This window comes from Procambarus clarkii, chromosome 33, assembly GCF_040958095.1.
Source record: "Procambarus clarkii isolate CNS0578487 chromosome 33, FALCON_Pclarkii_2.0, whole genome shotgun sequence".
NCBI lineage: Eukaryota > Metazoa > Arthropoda > Malacostraca > Decapoda > Cambaridae > Procambarus > Procambarus clarkii.
Window position 1 is genome coordinate 17,266,387 of NC_091182.1, and position 19,217 is coordinate 17,285,603.

The 19,217-nt window shown below is 45.2% G+C and overlaps 1 protein-coding gene and 1 pseudogene across 2 annotated transcripts in view; one reads left to right on the forward strand and one right to left on the reverse strand.

Annotated features, from left to right (window-relative positions):
- LOC138370863 (uncharacterized) overlaps window positions 1–19,217 on the forward strand; it is a 138,641-nt gene that overhangs the window by 21,497 nt on the left and 97,927 nt on the right. The window lies entirely within an intron of this gene.
- On the reverse strand, window positions 7,013–7,791 carry LOC138370699 (tRNA (guanine-N(7)-)-methyltransferase-like; annotated as a pseudogene).

Here is a 19,217-nt window from a genome sequence, read left to right on the forward strand (position 1 = left end):
AAATACCAGTAGACCTAAAAGTTCAAGGTCTAAGAGCAACAGCCAAATTCCTGAGAAATAGAGGAATAAAATTGGCAGATAATATTAAGTCGGATCACCTCACCGACTTCGGTCTCCTTGTAGGGACAGACTATTGTCATCGATTCATAGGTAGCCCTACTAAATATCAGGGCATAACCATGTTAAACTCTGCAGGAGGTAAATTACTCTCAGGCCCAGTATCAAGCCTGAGGAGACCTATGACTGCAGATAAACAGTACCAATAGAAATCTAAATTTGTCAGCTGATTATATTTCTCCAGTAGCATTATACTAAGGAGATTACAGCTGACTATACCAACAGAGGTTGATGTTAGTATCATCATTTAAAGCTGAAGATGAGTTCATGAGGCCTCAGTGGCAAATCAGTGAACAGTAGCCTAAACAGCTACAAGTCACTGCGACCAATGTCACTGAACCCACTGCAGTCTCAGAACCATACTTTACTTTTATGATGAGCTATTCAATCTTCTGAATCAATTAACTAAATTAAACCCCAATAAATCTGATGACTGATTTGATACATTTATTATTTAATCAAGATGTATTCCATGGGCCTCAGTGTTTATATATCAGTGACTAGTTACCTGAACAAACTTCAAGTTATATCTAATGTCACTGATCTCACTGCAGTCCCTGAATCATACTTGACTGTAGTACTTGATCACATTCAGTCTTCTGGGTTAAATAATATGTAATTAGGCTTGAATATTAGCCTTTCAAGAGTTGACAGGGAAATGAAATCGCATTAGACTTCTAACCCCTGCAACTCTAGCACGGGACATCCGTCCTGTACGAACAGACGCACAAATGTGTGATTACTAACTACTAACATCAAATTAATCTAATAATTCGAAGGAGGAGTATCGGTGTTCGTCTGTTCTAATTAGGACTTCGACCCGTGAGCAGCCCCTGGGGAATTAAGTCGGAAAACCCGACACCATTAAATATATCATACAGACAGATAATAATTGCTGCTGTATTACCAACAAGTTACCCATAGAAAACGTAACTTGTAGTGGAATTACCGTCTAAAGAAAACGGGATATCACCACATACTATTATAAATCACCACCTATTATGGTGGGAATTATTTTTAAATACATTAGTCTTTGGACTTTACCATCATAAACCATCTCATATAAATTAACTTAATTATCAATACTAAAGTAGAGTAAATGTGACCCTTCTATCACTTTGTCATGTGGACAATGTAAGCCAGGCATCAGGGTGAGGAAGGAGGGTCAGCCATTGTTTATATTGAGACCAGAGGCACGGGAGCAAATTCGGCTCCTGTTAATTTTACTTGGACGTAGTGTTATGGAAACCAAAGGTGTACCATCTTCAACACGCTGTCAACAAATAAAGTTAAGTGTTCTTTCCGAAACCCGTATATCATTAGTGGCCATTAATGTCATTGGGTAGGGTGGTCCGGTTAGAACGCGAGGCAGCCTCAAACTAAAGGTAATTAAGCCAGGTCTTCATGTTCCATGTATAGTGTTTTCTCTGATAAAGCTTGTCATATATAGAACCTGGCTTTACAGTTAGCGCCCTTTTGACAGGTCAAGATGAGGAAGCATATGCTTTGTGCATCAGTTACCTGGGTGATGGAAGCTACCTCAAAGAGGATAATTTGGTGTCTACACCCTAGTTATACCTGGTGGACTAACTTGCTGTACAAATAAGATAAGGAACCTTTTCAATGTATGTAGTTAATACTGTAGTTTGATTGGCTGCATATATATAAATTTAATTAATATAAACCTTCCTAATGTGTAGAGGATCGATTTGTGAGATTGAGATTATTGCAGAAATACAGTCCACTTATTATACAAATTGCTATCGAAGTATATAAATTAACGTAAATATAAATTCATATAAATTAAATAAATATAAATCTCACAGGTCGGTTCCGACAGTTAGCCTGTCGTGTATAATGTTTTCAAGAACTTTAAACTTGCAGGATGTCAGAGATGGGTCTTAAGGCACAAAATCACATTAATATGATGTATCAATGAGAACATTAGGTGCTTGTGAGCAGGATTCGAACCTCGGCTCTGGGTAATCAAAGACATTCCAGGTTGCAATTCATTTGACCATGTGGTGGTGCAATTGTCTTGTATCTTTGGTTGGAAGTCCCCCGAGTATCGCTTCGACTCTAACTCTCGACTCTCATTAATTTTCTGTTGTGGGCCTGAATTGTTGTTAATTTGGCTTGGGTATTATGAGCCAGTGTCCAACTGTCAGGTAAGATACTATGCCTCAGACTAAGATTAAATAATAACAGAGGACCATTGCAGGGGTTATTGAGGATGTAAAGGACGCCTCCCGTCCTTGGTTGCAAATTTGCAAAGCAATACCGATGATTTAAAACGTGGTGAAGTCATGCTGCAATGATGCATGCAACATTAAAAAGGTGAAATTATAGGAAACCAAATGTTTTTGGTTAGATGCAAGATGTTACTCTAACGAAAAACGGAAACTACTAGCTCCTCTGTCCATTAGCCCTGTCTTTATATTAACTATTCAAGAGTTCCCAAGAGTTCATACTACACGCTCCAGTTCAACACCCTGTAACCTCGATGATTGATCACCAAGGTACCACAAAAACAAGGCATTGTACCTGATCAGCTACCAGTAAACTCGAGAAACTAATACTTTTCACCGCCACCATCCATTCTAGTAAACCTATGTAATACAAGGAATGGAACTTGTTTGTAAAACACAATATCAGAGATGTTCATGTATCAACTGTAAGTTTGTACTCGTATATAATCAAGCCTTCAAGTCCATAAGCATCCGAGAACTCTTCCCCCTCCCTTTAAAACCTGCAACCAATCTTAGGAAACCCAAGATCCCGGGATCGGAATTAAAGCCAATTTACAGCAACAAATTAATCATTTGTTTACAATTAGGTCTTCACTTAAATGGGTAATACAATTCAACTATATCTTTACATGTTCAGTATCAACATGAATACACAAATGTGAATCACCATACAGGAAATTGATAGTTCTACGGCTGATTGCCCCTGAAAATCAAACACCTAAGTTGGAAAACACACTATACGTCACCTCTCAAGCTCACTCACCCAAGACTGAGCCAAAGTTTGATAGAGAGGGGAGGGGGTGGGATGGTTACAGTTGAGTTCCCCACCCGGCCTGTGTAAGCCTGGCCTGGCTGTGGGACTCACGACCAGCGATCTCCACTACTGTTCTGCTCAACATTCAATGTTGTCTCCTCTCAAAAGTACACTTCCATGGGTATTTGTGGGGGATCCTGGAGCTAAGCCCTGCCTACCCGGTAAGATAGCCTCAGGCTCTCTCCCTAAAACAATAGGCAGCTGCTTGTCTGAACGGGACACACCCCAGCCAGCCGTCTGCAATTATCGGCTTAGCAAAAGGCAAGGTCAACCTGTAGTCATTACTTCTAAAGGGTGAGATCCCTTAATTACTAAGATCAGACAGCCTGGCGCCCTCAACTATCCTGTCTCGTTGTATGTGAATATTACTAAAACACATTTATAGTGGTACATTACAAGACAAAATAGTAGGGTAAGAAGGGCATAAGTGACGAACGCAGTTAAAAACTTTCAAAACCAAAATGTTTGTTTTATCAATGTTTTATACAGTTTTTTCAATGTTTCGTACATTAGGTAGTGTAAGTATGGTTTTTCAACTGTAATTATCATTGCAACATGCCTGGGAATGAGGGGAAGGGAGGAAATTCGAAGAGAATTCCAAATGATTTAAATAGATTCATACAGTTGATCATTTCATATACTGTAACAAAGAATTAGCGTGAGAGATACAGCAAACATTAGACTTTAATTTCGGGAGGAGAAACGTTTAGGGAAGAGTTTCAAATTGGTTTAGTCAGTTTCAATGAGGTTATCTTGGTCATCTTGATGATTTCGGGGTTTAGTGTCCCTGCGGCCCGGTCCTCGACCAAGCCCCCTTTTTGTTGCACAACCCCATGAAGCACCCCTTAGCAGCTGTCTGTTAGGTACCCATTTATTGCTAGGTGAACAGGATATTCAGGGTGAAAGAAACTCTACCCATTTGTTTCCGCCTCCGCCGGGGATTGAACTCGGAACCTTACGACTAGGAATAACGAAAGCTGTCCACTCAGCCGTCAGGGCCCTTTGCAGCAATTGGGCAAATAAGGATTCACAGAGGAAAAAAAAAACATTTTTCAAGGTCGCTTCAAGGAACATTTAAAGTAGATTGTGTGAAGCCATTAAGGTTTAGAGTGAGGAGATAAGCATTACCAGGTTAGTGTCAGCATGAAGGAAGGTTTAGGGGGTGTGAGATACAATACCTGTTAGCAATGATTACTTCCCGTACAAGTGTAACACCCAGTCGTGACTGTCTGCCCTTCCGTTCGTCGGCTGGCAGTCCCGACTGCTTCCCCCCCCCCCCCCCCCGCCTCCTCCCACTACACATTTAACGTGTAAATAATGTCGATGCATCACTAACTGTCCTGACCTAACCTAAATAGTCTTATTGTGTACAGGAATGAATTGTGTGATATAAACACCATTATCCCTCGGTGCCCCCTCTTAAAGATCATTGATCTAACAGTTTTGTTATTCCACCATTCATCTACCAGTGAACCATCGTCCTGTTAATCCACCATTCATCTACCAGTGAGCCATCGTCCTGTTAATCCACCATTCATCTACCAGTGAGCCATCGTCCTGTTAATCCACCATTCATCTACCAGTGAGCCATCGTCCTGTTAATCCACCATTCATCTAACGGGTCACACCGTTGTCCACCGCCTACCAGCTCCTCCATCTAACAGTGACCTATAGTGCTAGTCCCAATGTTTTTTTTTTTAATTAGTTGCGAATCTTGCATTAACGAACCAACCCAACCTAACCTGCAGGGTTGGGTTGGATCGTTAATCAACCTAACATAACTGTGACGTGTTCGTCATCCAGTGTATTAAGCATAATGCATTATGCTGCGATTGCTCTGTATATCAGAGGCACATAATACAACTGGATGGGTACTCAACCCTCTCGAGGGAAATCTTTCCTTATCCCTTTGACCTGCCTCACCAATATGGCTACTCTCTCCCCAAATTTCAAAGATTTAGACACGTTCCAATCAAGATAATTGTTCTTTGTTATGCATAGTTGATACATTAAATAATCTCTACAAAGTGTTGAAAAGTGAGTTGTTAAATAAGATATTTCCGCTATACTTACCCACTCACCTGAGGACACCTCGCCCAGTGCTGGACACGCCAGGGATGGTCAGGTAATCTTCGTCTCCAAGACTCGACCTTCACCTGTTCTGGCACTGACAGGCTAATGGCTGTGGACATGGACACGTCAGTGGAAGACAATTCAACACACAAATAGTAAGTTCGTGAAAATCAAATCCACATCCAGGTGTCCTTATTTACACAAGATGGTGGCTGTGACCACACCCAGGTGACCTTATTTACACAAGATGGTGGCTGTGACCACACTCAGGTGACCTTATTTACACAAGATGGTGGCTGTGACCACACCCAGGTGTCCTTATTTACACAAGATGGTGGCTGTGACCACACCCAGGTGTCCTTATTTACACAAGATGGTGGCTGTGACCACACCCAGGTGTCCTTATTTACACAAGATGGTGGCTGTGACCACACCCAGGTGACCTTATTTACACAAGATGGTGGCTGTGACCACACCCAGGTGACCTTATTTACACAAGATGGTGGCTGTGACCACACCCAGGTGTCCTTATTTACACAAGATGGTGGCTGTGACCACACCCAGGTGTCCTTATTTACACAAGATGGTGGCTGTGACCTCACCCAGGTGTCCTTATTTACACAAGATGGTGGTTGTGGCCACACCCAGGTGACCTTATTTACACAAGACGGTGGCTGTGACCACACCCAGGTGACCTTATTTACACAAGATGGTGGCTGTGACCACACCCAAGTGACCTTATTTACACAAGATGGTGGCTGTGACCACACCCAGGTGACCTTATTTACACAAGATGGTGGCTGTGACCACACCCAGGTGACCTTATTTACACAAGATGGTGGCTGTGACCACACCCAGGTGACCTTATTTACACAAGATGGTGGCTGTGACCACACCCAGGTGACCTTATTTACACAAGATGGTGGCTGTGACCACACCCAGGTGACCTTATTTACACAAGATGGTGGCTTTGACCACACCCAGGTGACCTTATTTACACAAGATGGTGGCTGTGACCACACCCAGGTGACCTTATTTACACAAGATGGTGGCTGTGACCACACCCAGGTGACCTTATTTACACAAGATGGTGGCTGTGACCACACCCAGGTGACCTTATTTACACAAGATGGTGGCTGTGACCACAGATGGGTGACCACTGCGGTCAAGCACTTACAGCTGCCCGAGGTTCAGGAACCACCAGGAGGATGATGGTAACGTTTGTACCTGTAGTACTGGGGCGTGAAGCTGCTAGAGATTGTTGGTGGTGTACACAGTGGTGGACATGTGTACCTGTAGTACTGGGGCGTGAAGCTGCTAGAGATTGTTGGTGGTGTACACAGTGGTGGACATGTGTACCTGTAGTACTGAGGCGCGAAGCTGCTAGAGATTGTTGGTGGTGTACACAGTGGAGGACATGTGTACCTGTAGTACTGAGGCGTGAAGCTGCTAGAGATTGTTGGTGGTGTACACAGTGGAGGACATGTGTAAGAATGTTACTTGGCTGCCCTCACTACTCTTCTCTTGAGGTTATCTTGAGATGATTTTTGGGCTTAGCGTCCCCGCGGCCCGGTCCTCGACCAGGCCTCCTTTTTGTTACACACACCCATGAAGCAGCTCATAGCAGCTGTCTACCTCCCAGGTACCTATTTACTGCTAGGTAACAGGAGACATCAGAGTGAAAAACTTTTTGCCCTTATGTCTCCGCCGCCCCCGGGGATCGAACCCTGAACCTCAGGACTACGAATCCGAAGCGCTGTCCACTCAGCTGTCAGGCGCCCACTCGTCTGTCGTCTGATACAGTTTGTTACTGTACACACACTACCAAAATGCTAAGTTGTCCTGGATCTGACATGCTGCGACAAAACAGCCAGGAACTTGTCTCCACTATTGCGGGATACCTTCTGACCCTCCTCGGTGCTCTCAAATAGGCACTGTGCCACTGGATCATTAGCCAAATTATTCTCATCCACACGAATAAATAAAGGATGTTCTGTAAAATGATGAACCATCCACTCATGAAGGTCCTTCACATCCGTCACAGTGTACACAAGGCCCCCGTTCACGCAGAACGTAACCATATTCTGCCAGGAGTGATGCATTGATAATTCTCCATTTGTGCTTGGCTCTTTTGAAGTGTGGATGACGAAACAGGAACATTTTGCTAAAATGTCTTTTCTCAAAGCAATTTGTATGGTACTTCATTGCATTAGTAAGAATACAAGCTACATTTTGATATCTCCCAGGCACATCCTTCTTATCTCTAGAGCCATGAATGCGGTCAACAACAAAGTCTGGCACCTTCACCCGTATTTCCATGCCTAACATAAGCGTGTCAGGAAAAATCTGGGCAAGGACAACCAACACTCCTCCATAGCCACACACAATGTCGGCAAATTGCACCTTTTTGGTACTATCTCCAGATAAGTACTTGGGGAAAGTATGGACTCCGGTCCATTGTAATTCCAATTCCAGTCCGGGAATTGGGTTGAAGTGAGCACACTGTCGATAATTTTTCTTCTGTGGTCATTTAGGCATTTTTAGTGAATTACTGGAGAGCTTGGCAAGGGAGAATAGGTTGTCTCTGGAGGCCTTTTTCTCTAAATTATTTGAGCAGTGTTGTTGGTTGTGGGGCGAAGAGCACACGTGGCCATGTGAGCACCGAGCACCGTAGTCCGGCTCACCACTCGCAACACTCAAACCCAACACGATGGCTGCAGTTGCTCATCACATAACGCTCATGTGAAGGAATGCTCAACACATAGCGCTCATGTCGAGGAATGTTAATCACCTGGCGGTGTTAGCATGAGCAGGAACCTCTTGAGCTCTCCGAGGTTATGACGATGGGGTCGTCTGCTGGATGAGGTCTTCTTGTAGACAATCACTACATAGCATCTGTTGGACTTAATGTTCTTGTATTAAATGTTCTCAGACGAAACATTTTGGGTTCGCAGCAATCTCCAGTGATACGAGGAAGTGAACTTGCACAGCTGTTGACGTAACATGTTGACTGCATACGTGTCGGGCCGCCGGGAGTGCGTGATGTTCTAGAATCTTTAATAATTGGGAGGGATCATGGATGTTTGGTATGTGTCAAGGCCAAGACGCTAATAAAAGTATACCATAACTTGGTCTATCCATTAAGAATTGAGTGCAGCTATAATACAAATTACGAGTAGTGAAGCATCAGGCGAGAGGTAGAGGTAACAAAGAACTGTAGGCTGTGGCTCAAGCTCATAATGACCTACATTACTAGGATGAGCCTATCACAAGCCGTGAGACTCGCCACTGGTACAGCAGAGGACACACACGGGTTTGTTCTATGGAAAACTTCAGACTTTGAGCAGTTATGAGATCAAATCCTCGCTGTTTTGTGAGGAACAACCAATTAGTACCCAAACTCTGATCATAGCTTGTTTGGAACGAACGTTGAAGATTTCGTCTGCAATTCTTTTATAAATACAGTTGTTGACTATTTGCTGTTTGCACCTTATGCAGGAGACCCACAGTTAACACAGTGGTCTGGTAGCTCAGCTCCCATGACCTATTATTTTGTGTGAGGGCATTACCACTGACCAGGGCACTTAGTCATACCTTGAAGGGCGAGGCGATACCCTGTGGGTAGTGCCACAAAGGGGGCATTTTACAAGGTGCACTGAGCTTGCCTGTGAAAGGTAGACCAAACAGCTCAATTAGGTGTTAGGTATCCCTGATTACAATGTTAAAAATCACTTTAGACCTCCGTTGGAGTGAAATAAATTTCTCCAGACCTACGAGTGACTTGGAGATTAGGGAGGGCAGTGAATCTGTCCTCACTATGGGGAAACGACATGGAGAAGTTCAGGAGAAAGGGGAAATGGAAGCCTTTTCCTGGCAACGAGGGACAGTGCACCGAGGAACAGCAAGTAGAGAAGGAAACTGCTATCAAGGCTACGCAAAGTATTTCTACCAGAAAGACATCAAATATAATGAACCTAGAGAGGATAACACCAGTCATACACCATCCACCGTCAAACTCGGCGCATTTTCCCAAATTCAAGATAATGCACAGCCAACTTTCCTATAATATATGGAGTAGTAACGGCAATGAAAGAGGCAACCAGAGCTCAAAATTCCCATCCCAGTCAACCTAAAAGGATAAATTATAATGACACAACCAGTCCAAAAGACTGCAATTTATCTAGAAATGGTAATATTCCTGCAAGGAAAATCTGTGTGCTTGCTCAAGCTGGACCCTTCAGAAAGACGCACACGAGTCATGCTGTTGGGATACCCAAACGACGTAACACTAGATACAATACTAAAACACAAGCAAATCTTGAATGGAAGTCAAATCATGGAATCAAATCATGGAAGTTGGAGAATGTACAGAGACCATACGTCTCGGAACCCCTGCGCGGCTTCAGATGTCAGAAATATGGCCTCCATCAAACACGCTGCACCGAGCAGGAGAGATGCGGAGTGTACAGCCTGAGGCATCCAACCAAAGACATTATAGCAAAGCACAAGGCAACCCAGGCCACAGCAGCCAAATGTCCAAGTTATGGCGGCAAACATCGTGCATGGAGAACCTGAGCCACACGGAAAGAAAAGGTACAGACAGCTGAGGTCAGGATAATCAGACCAGCACTACATACACAAACACCAACGTCTGGAACACTCGTGCACAGCCACGACAGAAACGCGTACTCGGAACACAATTTCCAGACTTAATCAACTCCAAATAGGTTAATAAACAAAAACACTGCAGAAATACATGGTAACAAAATACAATTAGCAGCCGATGATTCACAATAACGGGAATGAAGTATTTTGACCAATCCACACACTAGATAATGAAGGGACGACGACAATTCGGTCTGTTCTGGACCATTCTCAAGTAGATTAAGACAATCGACTTGAGAATGATCCAAAACGGACCGAAACGTCGTCATCCCTTCATTTTCTAGTGTGGATTGGTCAAAATACAATTACTTTGAGTCAACACAAGATTTACATTTTTACAGAGGTACAGCTGAGAAACATTGTGAAGATCATGGCTAAAGACCATTATTACGAGCTTACAGATAACGCAGACTCGCCCAACAAGACTCGATAAATCACGTGTAATAATAGACACGGTCGTGCATTAGACCACAGTTACATAAGCAACAGTATGATAATAGACGGAGCACAAGAGGACAAACATGACATGGACAGACTACCAATAAGAGTCTGGTAGTAAAGACATCAGACCATAACGATCCACAAAAGCAGCTGCAGGAAGCAGTAGCCACTCAGAATCAATGATATCTTGTAATTCAAGAGAGACAGACATGAACAATCGATGCAGTTTGATATGTAGCAACAACGAAATACTGGATGACAGAGATGCATTCAGACAACACCAGAAACCGGCATAAATAATCAATGCAGAATCAATTTGTTGGTATTACCTGTCTTAGTAGAACTTATCTATGGAATCGACTTCCATATTCTCCACTTCGCTAGTAGACATTGCGAATAGAACTGCATTGATTATATAATAATTATAATTATTTTGTAGACATTGACTCTTAGGCACAGGCACATATGCTATATTAAAGCTGCAAGGCCAGGTGCGAGACAACACTTGTATGAGAGTGGAACTCTTCGAGGAGTCCTCCTCTGCCATGGTCCTTTTGCCATCCTAACTTTCGCCTTAGTCATGAGAAACCCTGCATCTCCTGCATTACTCTGACATTATTCAGTGTTGTTAACACCCTAATGACTGGTGCCAACTTACAGACTCACGCCTTTTGTGATTAATGGCTGAGAAAAAATGCCTACAATCTCATCAAACTCGACATTCCTTTTACATTCAATCTACTTGTCTCCGATATTCCTCTTCATCTGTACCTCACCATTCTGGTGTAATACACACCAGTCACCAAGAAGGGTAATGAGAAACTTGCTCTTCTCAAAGTTACACTTGAAACAATTGCCTCCTTCATAAAAAGTTTAAGATCTCACGAGCACTGTCTACCCCGACGGTACTGTCCAATCTTCTACTGGACGGATTGCCGCAGCATAAATGTTTTATAGAAATAACACATGCACACAGACTGTCGGTGTCCGGTTAAACAACTGGCTGTACTCCACACAAGCAGAACTAGCAACACTTGAACTAGCTACCAGTACATTAAAAAACATAGGAGGAAGAAAAATATTTAGTGATTCAAAGTCTGGTCTTCCAGCAATCAAAAACTTCTGGAAGGTCGATGGCAAGAGCCTCATACTACCACTTTTAAATGACCTAATCGCTGCACAGAGTAAAGGTTTTCGAATCTACTTTGCATGGATACCATCACACATATATAAGCCATCATAATGCACACATAAATATAAGCCATCATAATGACATAGCAGCCAAAATAGCGTGTAACAAAGATGAAGTTAAATTAGACCTGGGTTCACCATCTCTGCTGTCAAAACGATATTGTTCCAAACACTCGGGTCTGATAGGAGAGAAATTAGACTCCCAACAACCTGAAAGCACCAGTATAAAAAGTTATTTGTTCAGATCTGAAACTGAAACCTATGTTTATGGGCAGTACTAAACATCCACCAGACTGTGCGACATAGTGGTTGCCAGGATCAGGTTGGGTTAGTTACTTGTGGCAGGTGGCTACAGGTGACAGATCTCCCAATCCTGAGCACTCCAGATGCAAACTGTGAGCAGGAACTGGGGGTATGATCTTGCACACATCACCAAATGCCCAGTTATCAGACAATTCAGATCCTTTGGCATAAGGTACCTGGAGATTTGCAATAACTTTATTTACACTCGTGTTCTTGAGGATATCCTAATAATGCACCCAAAATTTGCCAGTGCAGGCTACTGCACATATGGCCCCAAATGCCCCAAATGATGGGGATTTAACCATCACGTAGCTAGCTTTTTGACACACTGTACTCTTCCTTCATATTGTCTAGGATAGCTGCACAAATGCAGATGTACCTAAATATGTTAATAATGATAAAAAGTTACCATGGCATTCGCAGGAGTTAAATTAGAAAGCTATGCTGATACAGCATTAGTCGCCAAAGGTCCTTCACTCTCGAATAAAGCACAAGTGGCACTAGATAAAGTAACGGCCGAATGCAGCATTTTAGGGCTAAACATATCTGCACAGAAACCTAAGGCAATGAAACAAGGTGACAACACTCCAGACAGGCACCTATGCATTCCCGACATTAACCTTCAGTAGGTTACACAACTCTGGTATCTTCGGGGGATTAATTCTGAAATGACATTCAGCCAATAAATTCAATATCAGAAGGCGTAATTGCAACTGAACAATTATCACATGGTATATGGCGACTGAGTATTATCATCACAATATGAGCAATCACATGGCACAGTCTAGGAGCTGGACAGTATTAATGTTTTACAAATGCGTCGTTCGTTTCCTAGTTGATTATGCACCGTTTACCTTAATCATTCTTCCTCCTGGCCAATCAGCCGATCCTCCAAACAGACCCAAAAGTGATTCCATGCACCTGCCAAACCCCCCTGTTTATGAATGAAAAACGGAAGGGAGTTGCTTGGTGACCGCCGGCCAGGTCGGACGTTCCTGAGGTCTCTCCGCTCCTGGCTAGTGTTTACGTTGGGTGATCGCTTGTTTGCCCTGCTGGTGGTGGTTTGCCACTGACAGGGTGACGTTTGCTTAGCCATGGGGACGTCTCGCCCTCCAATGACGAGGACGCTGTCAGCTGGTCTGGCGTTTACGGTGCCGGTGGACCATCCATTGGTTGGTGTCGCCCTGGTGGACGTGCTGCATGTGGAGCTGTCGGACCTGGTGGGCATCCAGCTGCTTCAGGGCCACCGTGCTGTAGTAAAGTTCCGCCTCCAGGCGGAACTTGATGGTGATGTGTGGGGCTCCGAAGTTGCTACCTGTGTCCCCCTTCCTGTGTCACCTGCTGTTGGATCCCTGCAGTGGGGGGGGGGGGGTTGTCCCTGATGATCGGGACCTCGTCGCGATGTTGCGGAAAGATGTGCGCCGGGGGGCCTCGGCTCCTGTGCCCTGTGGTGGGGTCGCTGCCGCGCCTGCAACCCCTGCTGTTCCCCCTCCTTCACTGCCCCGGTCTGGTGGTAGCATAGTCCCGTCTGCTGGGGTCGTGCCCTGTGAGGGTCCGGAGTTGGGCCCTTATCGGGATGCCCGGGTGCTTCCGATCCCATGGTGCTCGTCCACTATCTGGGTATCGTCTGAGAAGGTGTTTGTTTATAGGGTGCCGGATAGGATGTCTCAGCCGAGGGTACTGCCTGATGGCCGGCTGCCCGCCGACCTGTGGGTGATTTGGGAAGCGTACTGCTTGCGCTTTCCGATACGCAAGTTTCCGGAGAAGTATTAGTTCCCATCTTGCGCACACGGCTACGCCGTGCCTGGATCAGCTGCCGCCGTGACCACGACTCCCCGCCCTCCGGTGCGGGGAGTCTCCCTCTAACGTTCGCCTATGTTTTCGTCGCCACTCCTCTCTCTACGGCCCATCACATCTACCGCTTTTGACTTTATTCTCCTCCTCACCATCAACGCGTTTCCTTACATCTGTCCTGGTGCAGTCATCAGGAGGGTTACCCCTTCATGCAAACTGCACCTATTCTCAAGAAGAGAAAAACGGAATACACACGAATCGCAACCGATTTCATTCGAACACTTCCGGAACAAGTGCTTCACTGACGAATTTTGTTAGAACCACAACACTGTAAATGCTTCACCCACGTACTACAAATACAAATAATCAACAGAACCTAAACACCTAACCTAACCTATGTCTATATATGCACAATTTGCTATTATATATTAATTTATCTTTTGAGAATTTCCGTTTTGAATGAACAGCATGTAAAAATTTTGGAGTGCATCTGTGGGGTCGACCGCTGGATGTAATGGACTTTAGTCGAGGACGGGTTGGGCCAATGGGCACAGGTTGAGGTTGTTCAAAAGGATGTAATGCGAGACATAACAGGAGCGCCTAGATGAACGAAAATATTAACCCTAACACTAGAATTTAAACTAACATCGGTTGAAATAACTGTAAATGGGATTGATACATTGACCAAGATAATGATTAGACAAAGAATCGGTTCACTTAAAATTATAATCACTGGAGTACCAACTCGGAACCGAAGAGCTTCAGACTCCAGCACGTGGACCCATTGTGCAATAAAAACATCATATATAAGAGGTCACAAATACAATCACTGAGTGAGTTGTCGACGAAATACATGCAGACTTCTTTATGTAGGCTCCTTGGTAATCCATCTGCCAGCAGACTTTATGATCATTGCTCTTTAAGAAAAAAATAATCGGCCTAATCCCGATCTGTTGTTTCATTTCACATACGAAGTAAACTTAGCTGACAGATTCACTTCACTGACGGATCAGTAGACCAGCAGGGACAAGAATCCGGAGATGCAGTTAAGGCAGTAAATTCTGTAGATAGTTGGAGAGACTCAAACAGGTGTTCTACCTTACAAAAATGCTAGCCATTCAAAAGGCTTTGGAACCTGCTCTTGTTGAACAGACATTGCAACATCCATCTGACTACAAATGTCATAGCATTAATGTGAACACTCGACAGTTAAGATTGTAGGATACTTAAGCAAACTTGCAATAAAGAGAAAAATCTAGGCATTTGCATACTAGTTTAGCACAGATTAAGCAAATAATTGAGAGGGGAATGCCAAAGACGTACAGTGACCACAACACAGCAACTGCAACATCAGAATCAGTGAGATGGATCACGAATTTGACCAACTACGAGCCACTTAGATGAAAAGGAGTAATAGAAAAACGGGGATTGCACCAGCCTTCAATGACTTAAATGTAAAGATATGGTTATAAAAACAAGGTCTTTAGCAGCACACGCAGGCCAGAGATGAAATGATACATGAAACAGCTTCTGAAATTGCACCATGTAGAATATTTTGATTTGTCTAATTCAGGCCTTCCCCACAGTCATTGATATCGACCCTACAAATGTGCTAGGTGGCCCAGAGAATGTTTAAGTTTATGGGAAAGTGCGAGTTGCACGATTTTGTTTATAACGTCAGCTTTGAGGAATTCTCAAGGGAAGGTTTTATCCTAGTACTCCAAATGTGGCTTCTGTGACAGTTGTAGGCGAGTTGGTTCTCATCTAGGGCGGTGACACTGGCATACCCGGGATGCAACGAGAGACGTGATTGGCTACAGCCCTGCACCTTCCTCTAATCAATAGAAAAGGTGCAGGTCTATACCTTCGGATTGTTTTGGGCGAGCCGAGCTACGAGACAGCTCATAGGTCCTGACGATGTAACTGTTATCTCAGACATGGACGAGGAACGACGTACACGTGAGTGCTCAAAGATTTTTGCTGGATTACCTTTTGTCTTGTCAAGTGTAGCTTTAAAGAGACAGCAATAGACCTCTGTTTTACGTGAGGGGCGGCTGATGACATATTGAAGAGGTATATGGGATGGAAGAGGCTGTGCAATAAAGACTGATGCAGGAGGGCCTAGTGAGGGGTCGCTCCACAGCTTAATGAAGTGACCAAGGACATCAGCCACAACCTCAGGAGTAACTGTGGGCACTGTAGTCACCCTCCAGGTCCTCAAGGCAGTCCCGAAGAAGTGAGGGAGTCGGTTAGTGGCCAGTGCACACGAAGTGCCGGTGTGGAAGTGGCCAGTGACAATTTTCACTGAAATTGTAATGTAAAATTCCATCAGTGTAATGTTTCCTGTCACTGCAATTTTCAGTCAAAAAATTGCAGTGACAGGAAACATTACACTGATGCTGCAAGGCAGTAATTAATGAGGAGTTCGCTGTCGAGACGAGAAACTATTGGTCAGCAGAGATGGTTAGTGTTGAATATTGGTCAACAAGTAGTGACAGTGGTTGTGTGGTTCTCGGCGCTAGTGTAGCTTGTTAGTGTGTGAAGCAACTTTCCAACAGCTACACGGGGATGGCGAGTAGGCTAGTAGAGTGAAGAGCTTTTACAACAGTTTAGTCAGAGTGGGTTCAGGAAGGGCCCCCGGGAACGCGACCTGTGACACTTACGAGGAAGCCCAGTAGTGGTGGGCTCGGCTGTGAGGAAGCTGGAATATGACGCCAGTGAATACCCACCGAGGCTACTAGAAAGTGGAGTAGATTGAAGGGTGCACCCAACATCGGAGGACAACTGGTGAGGGAGTGACGTCATTGGAGACAGCATCTGAAGCAGTGGCGAGACTTGGGCCAGGAGCAGCTCTTCGCCTCAGTGATACTAGTCAACTGTTAATATCCCCCCCCCCCCCTCCCGTAATATCCCCTTATGATAAGGAGCTCCTTAGAGAACAGGTTTTATAATCTAATACTGTCAGGATATGCTTTGATTTACATGTATTAAGGTGTGCTGATTACTGATGTGGTATAATAATCAAACTTGAGCTGTAGCCTAGTGGCGGTTAGAGGTCATCTGCTGAATTTTGACCAAGAGAATTTAAATTAAATTAAATTTTGGCTCATCATCTCGTAATTATTGGGGATTATTACTATGACACTACCAGTATCCCTGTAATGTAGTGAAAACTGAGAACCATGGCCGAGAGCGGCTAATAAATACTTGGTAAATGAGGCTAGTATTACCAGTGTTGTATTTATTAGTCTCGGTATATGTTAGTTATTGTTTCTGTACTCGACTCTACTATGCTTTGCCATAGCAGCTATGAGTTGGTGAACTCGCGCCACCCCTGAGTATTAGAATAATTCAAGAATGTCCAACACTGCAGCAATGTTTTAAAAACACACATGAGAGGGAGGAGGAGACGCAGGCTAAGTTACCTTGTGATCAGTAGTGTTTTTAATGCATTACCATTTAATTAGTATTTATTACGTACGTAATTATAATCATACTTTAACCAATTTTTAAAATTTTTTAACAAAATTGATTTAACTTCCTCAATGAATCATGTTGAAAATATATTTAGAATCTGCACTAGACGGAACATGTTCTACGGCATACTTGTTAGCTGCTCCCCCCCTCCCCGCTCGGCTCGTTGTTGCCGTGTGGGGGCTTAGTGGACGGCTGCCGGAGTGTGATGCTCCTTGGGACAGTCCTCTGTCCTTTTCTAGCCTTGTGCTCCTGCTGCCGTCCTCTCCAATTCTGCTGGGCACCTTTTCCTTTTTCTTCTGTTTCGTTTTTCTCCCCCCTCTTTCTCCTATCTGCTTGCCGTTTCCTGCCGACCTTTTGCTTGTTCTGGTTCTTCCCTTGGACTTCTTCTATTTTGACGCCTGGGTGCTTGAGGAGGCATACTCTTGCACCCGTAGAACTGTAGTGCCCGACGTCGAGAGCGAGGGAAACCTTTTATTGTCAATCCCCCTTTCGTCACTGAACCCGATCTCGACGGACTGACGGTTTCTTAAGGTGGCGTTTGTGGGGCGTATACTCACGACGCACCTCAAGGAGGCCCCGGTAAGATCGGCGATAGCTTCTTGTTGGGTGTCCTGCCTCTAATTGTGGCTCCATGGTTGGTGTGGGGGCACATTCGTGAATGAATTTTCTTTTTCGTAATGATGATGACTCCTGTTTCGGCTGTTTCTGCTTTACCTTCTCAGGCTCGTGGGGTGGGCGACCAAGCCCCCGAGTCAGTCCGTGTTGGAAGACTGGGCTCTGTAGCCTCCGCTGCATTGGGCCCCGACCTTGCTCCTCCTTTGGCCTCTTTGACTCCTTCCCCTGGCTCCCCTCCCTCCTCTGTGGTTGGGTCGGGCCCCAAGCCCCCAGTGGTGACTACCTCGTCCCCTGGCGCGGCTCCTTCTCTAGTTGTAACTACTGCGCCTTTTAACCCCTCTCTCTGGGGGTTCTCACCGCCATCCTCGTCACGGCCGCCCTCGCTCGATTCCTTCCAGTTCTGCTACCTATCAAGCCTTGTTTGGTCCCGCTTCGTGGGCCAAATATTTTGATCTCCTTCCTCTTGATTCTGCGCCTCCTGACGATTTCTCCCTCCATCGACATCTCGTTGATTCCGTGGATGCCTCCATTACTTTAACCCCACTCGTCTCGGTACATGTGTCGTTGCTGCTCCTTCTCAGGATGCTGCTTCCCGCTTGGCTGCCTTATCCTGCCTTGGCGAGACCCCTGTTCGGGTCTCGAAGAACGCTCAGTTGAATGCCAGTGTTAGCACTATTTTGCTCCCGCCTCATGTTGCGACCGGTGTTCGGGACCTGCGCGACAGCCTCGACGATATTCGACATATCCTTGCTGCCCAGGGCCATTCTATTCTCCAGGTGGACACGTTTACTCGTCCCCCTCGTGGTAGTCGCCGTCAACCCCTCCGGGTTGTGAAGAGAACCTTTGATGGTAGGACCCTTCCACCCTCTGTCATTCTTGCTGGTGCCAGGTGCTCTGTCCAGGAGTACATTCCTTCTCCCCGGCTCTGTAACAAGTGCTGGAGGTTTGGGCATGGTGCCCTCCGCTGCTCTGGGACTGTCTCTCTCTGTCCTTTGTGTGGTGGCGAAGGTCACTCACTTCTCCCCAGGCTCGTTGCCTCAACTGCGGTGAGGCCCATCCAACCTTCTCCCGTGCGTGTGTCCATTACAAGCTTGAGGCAGCCGTTCTCAACTTGAAGCACCGGGAGCGTTTATCTTTTCCTGAGGCGAGACGCCAGGTTCGCCGGCTCCCGCCTTATGCTAATATCTCTTATGCTCGCGTGTTGTGCTCTTCCTCTCCTCGTCCTTCCTGCCTTCCTCAGACTCACAACCGTTTCCGGGCCTTGGACCCTGATACGCCCTCTGCCCCCTCCTCTGTTCCTTTGGGTTCTCTCCCGAAGGATCCACCTCCTGGTCCTCTGTCTGGGGTTTCCCTTCTTTCTACCCGGTCTGTCATGTCTCCTGTGTCTTCTTCTTCGTCTCCCTCCGTTCCTCCTTCCCATCCTTCCCCTCCATCTCTTGACTCTCCCCGCCACCTGTCGGTGCGGGCTGATGTCCATC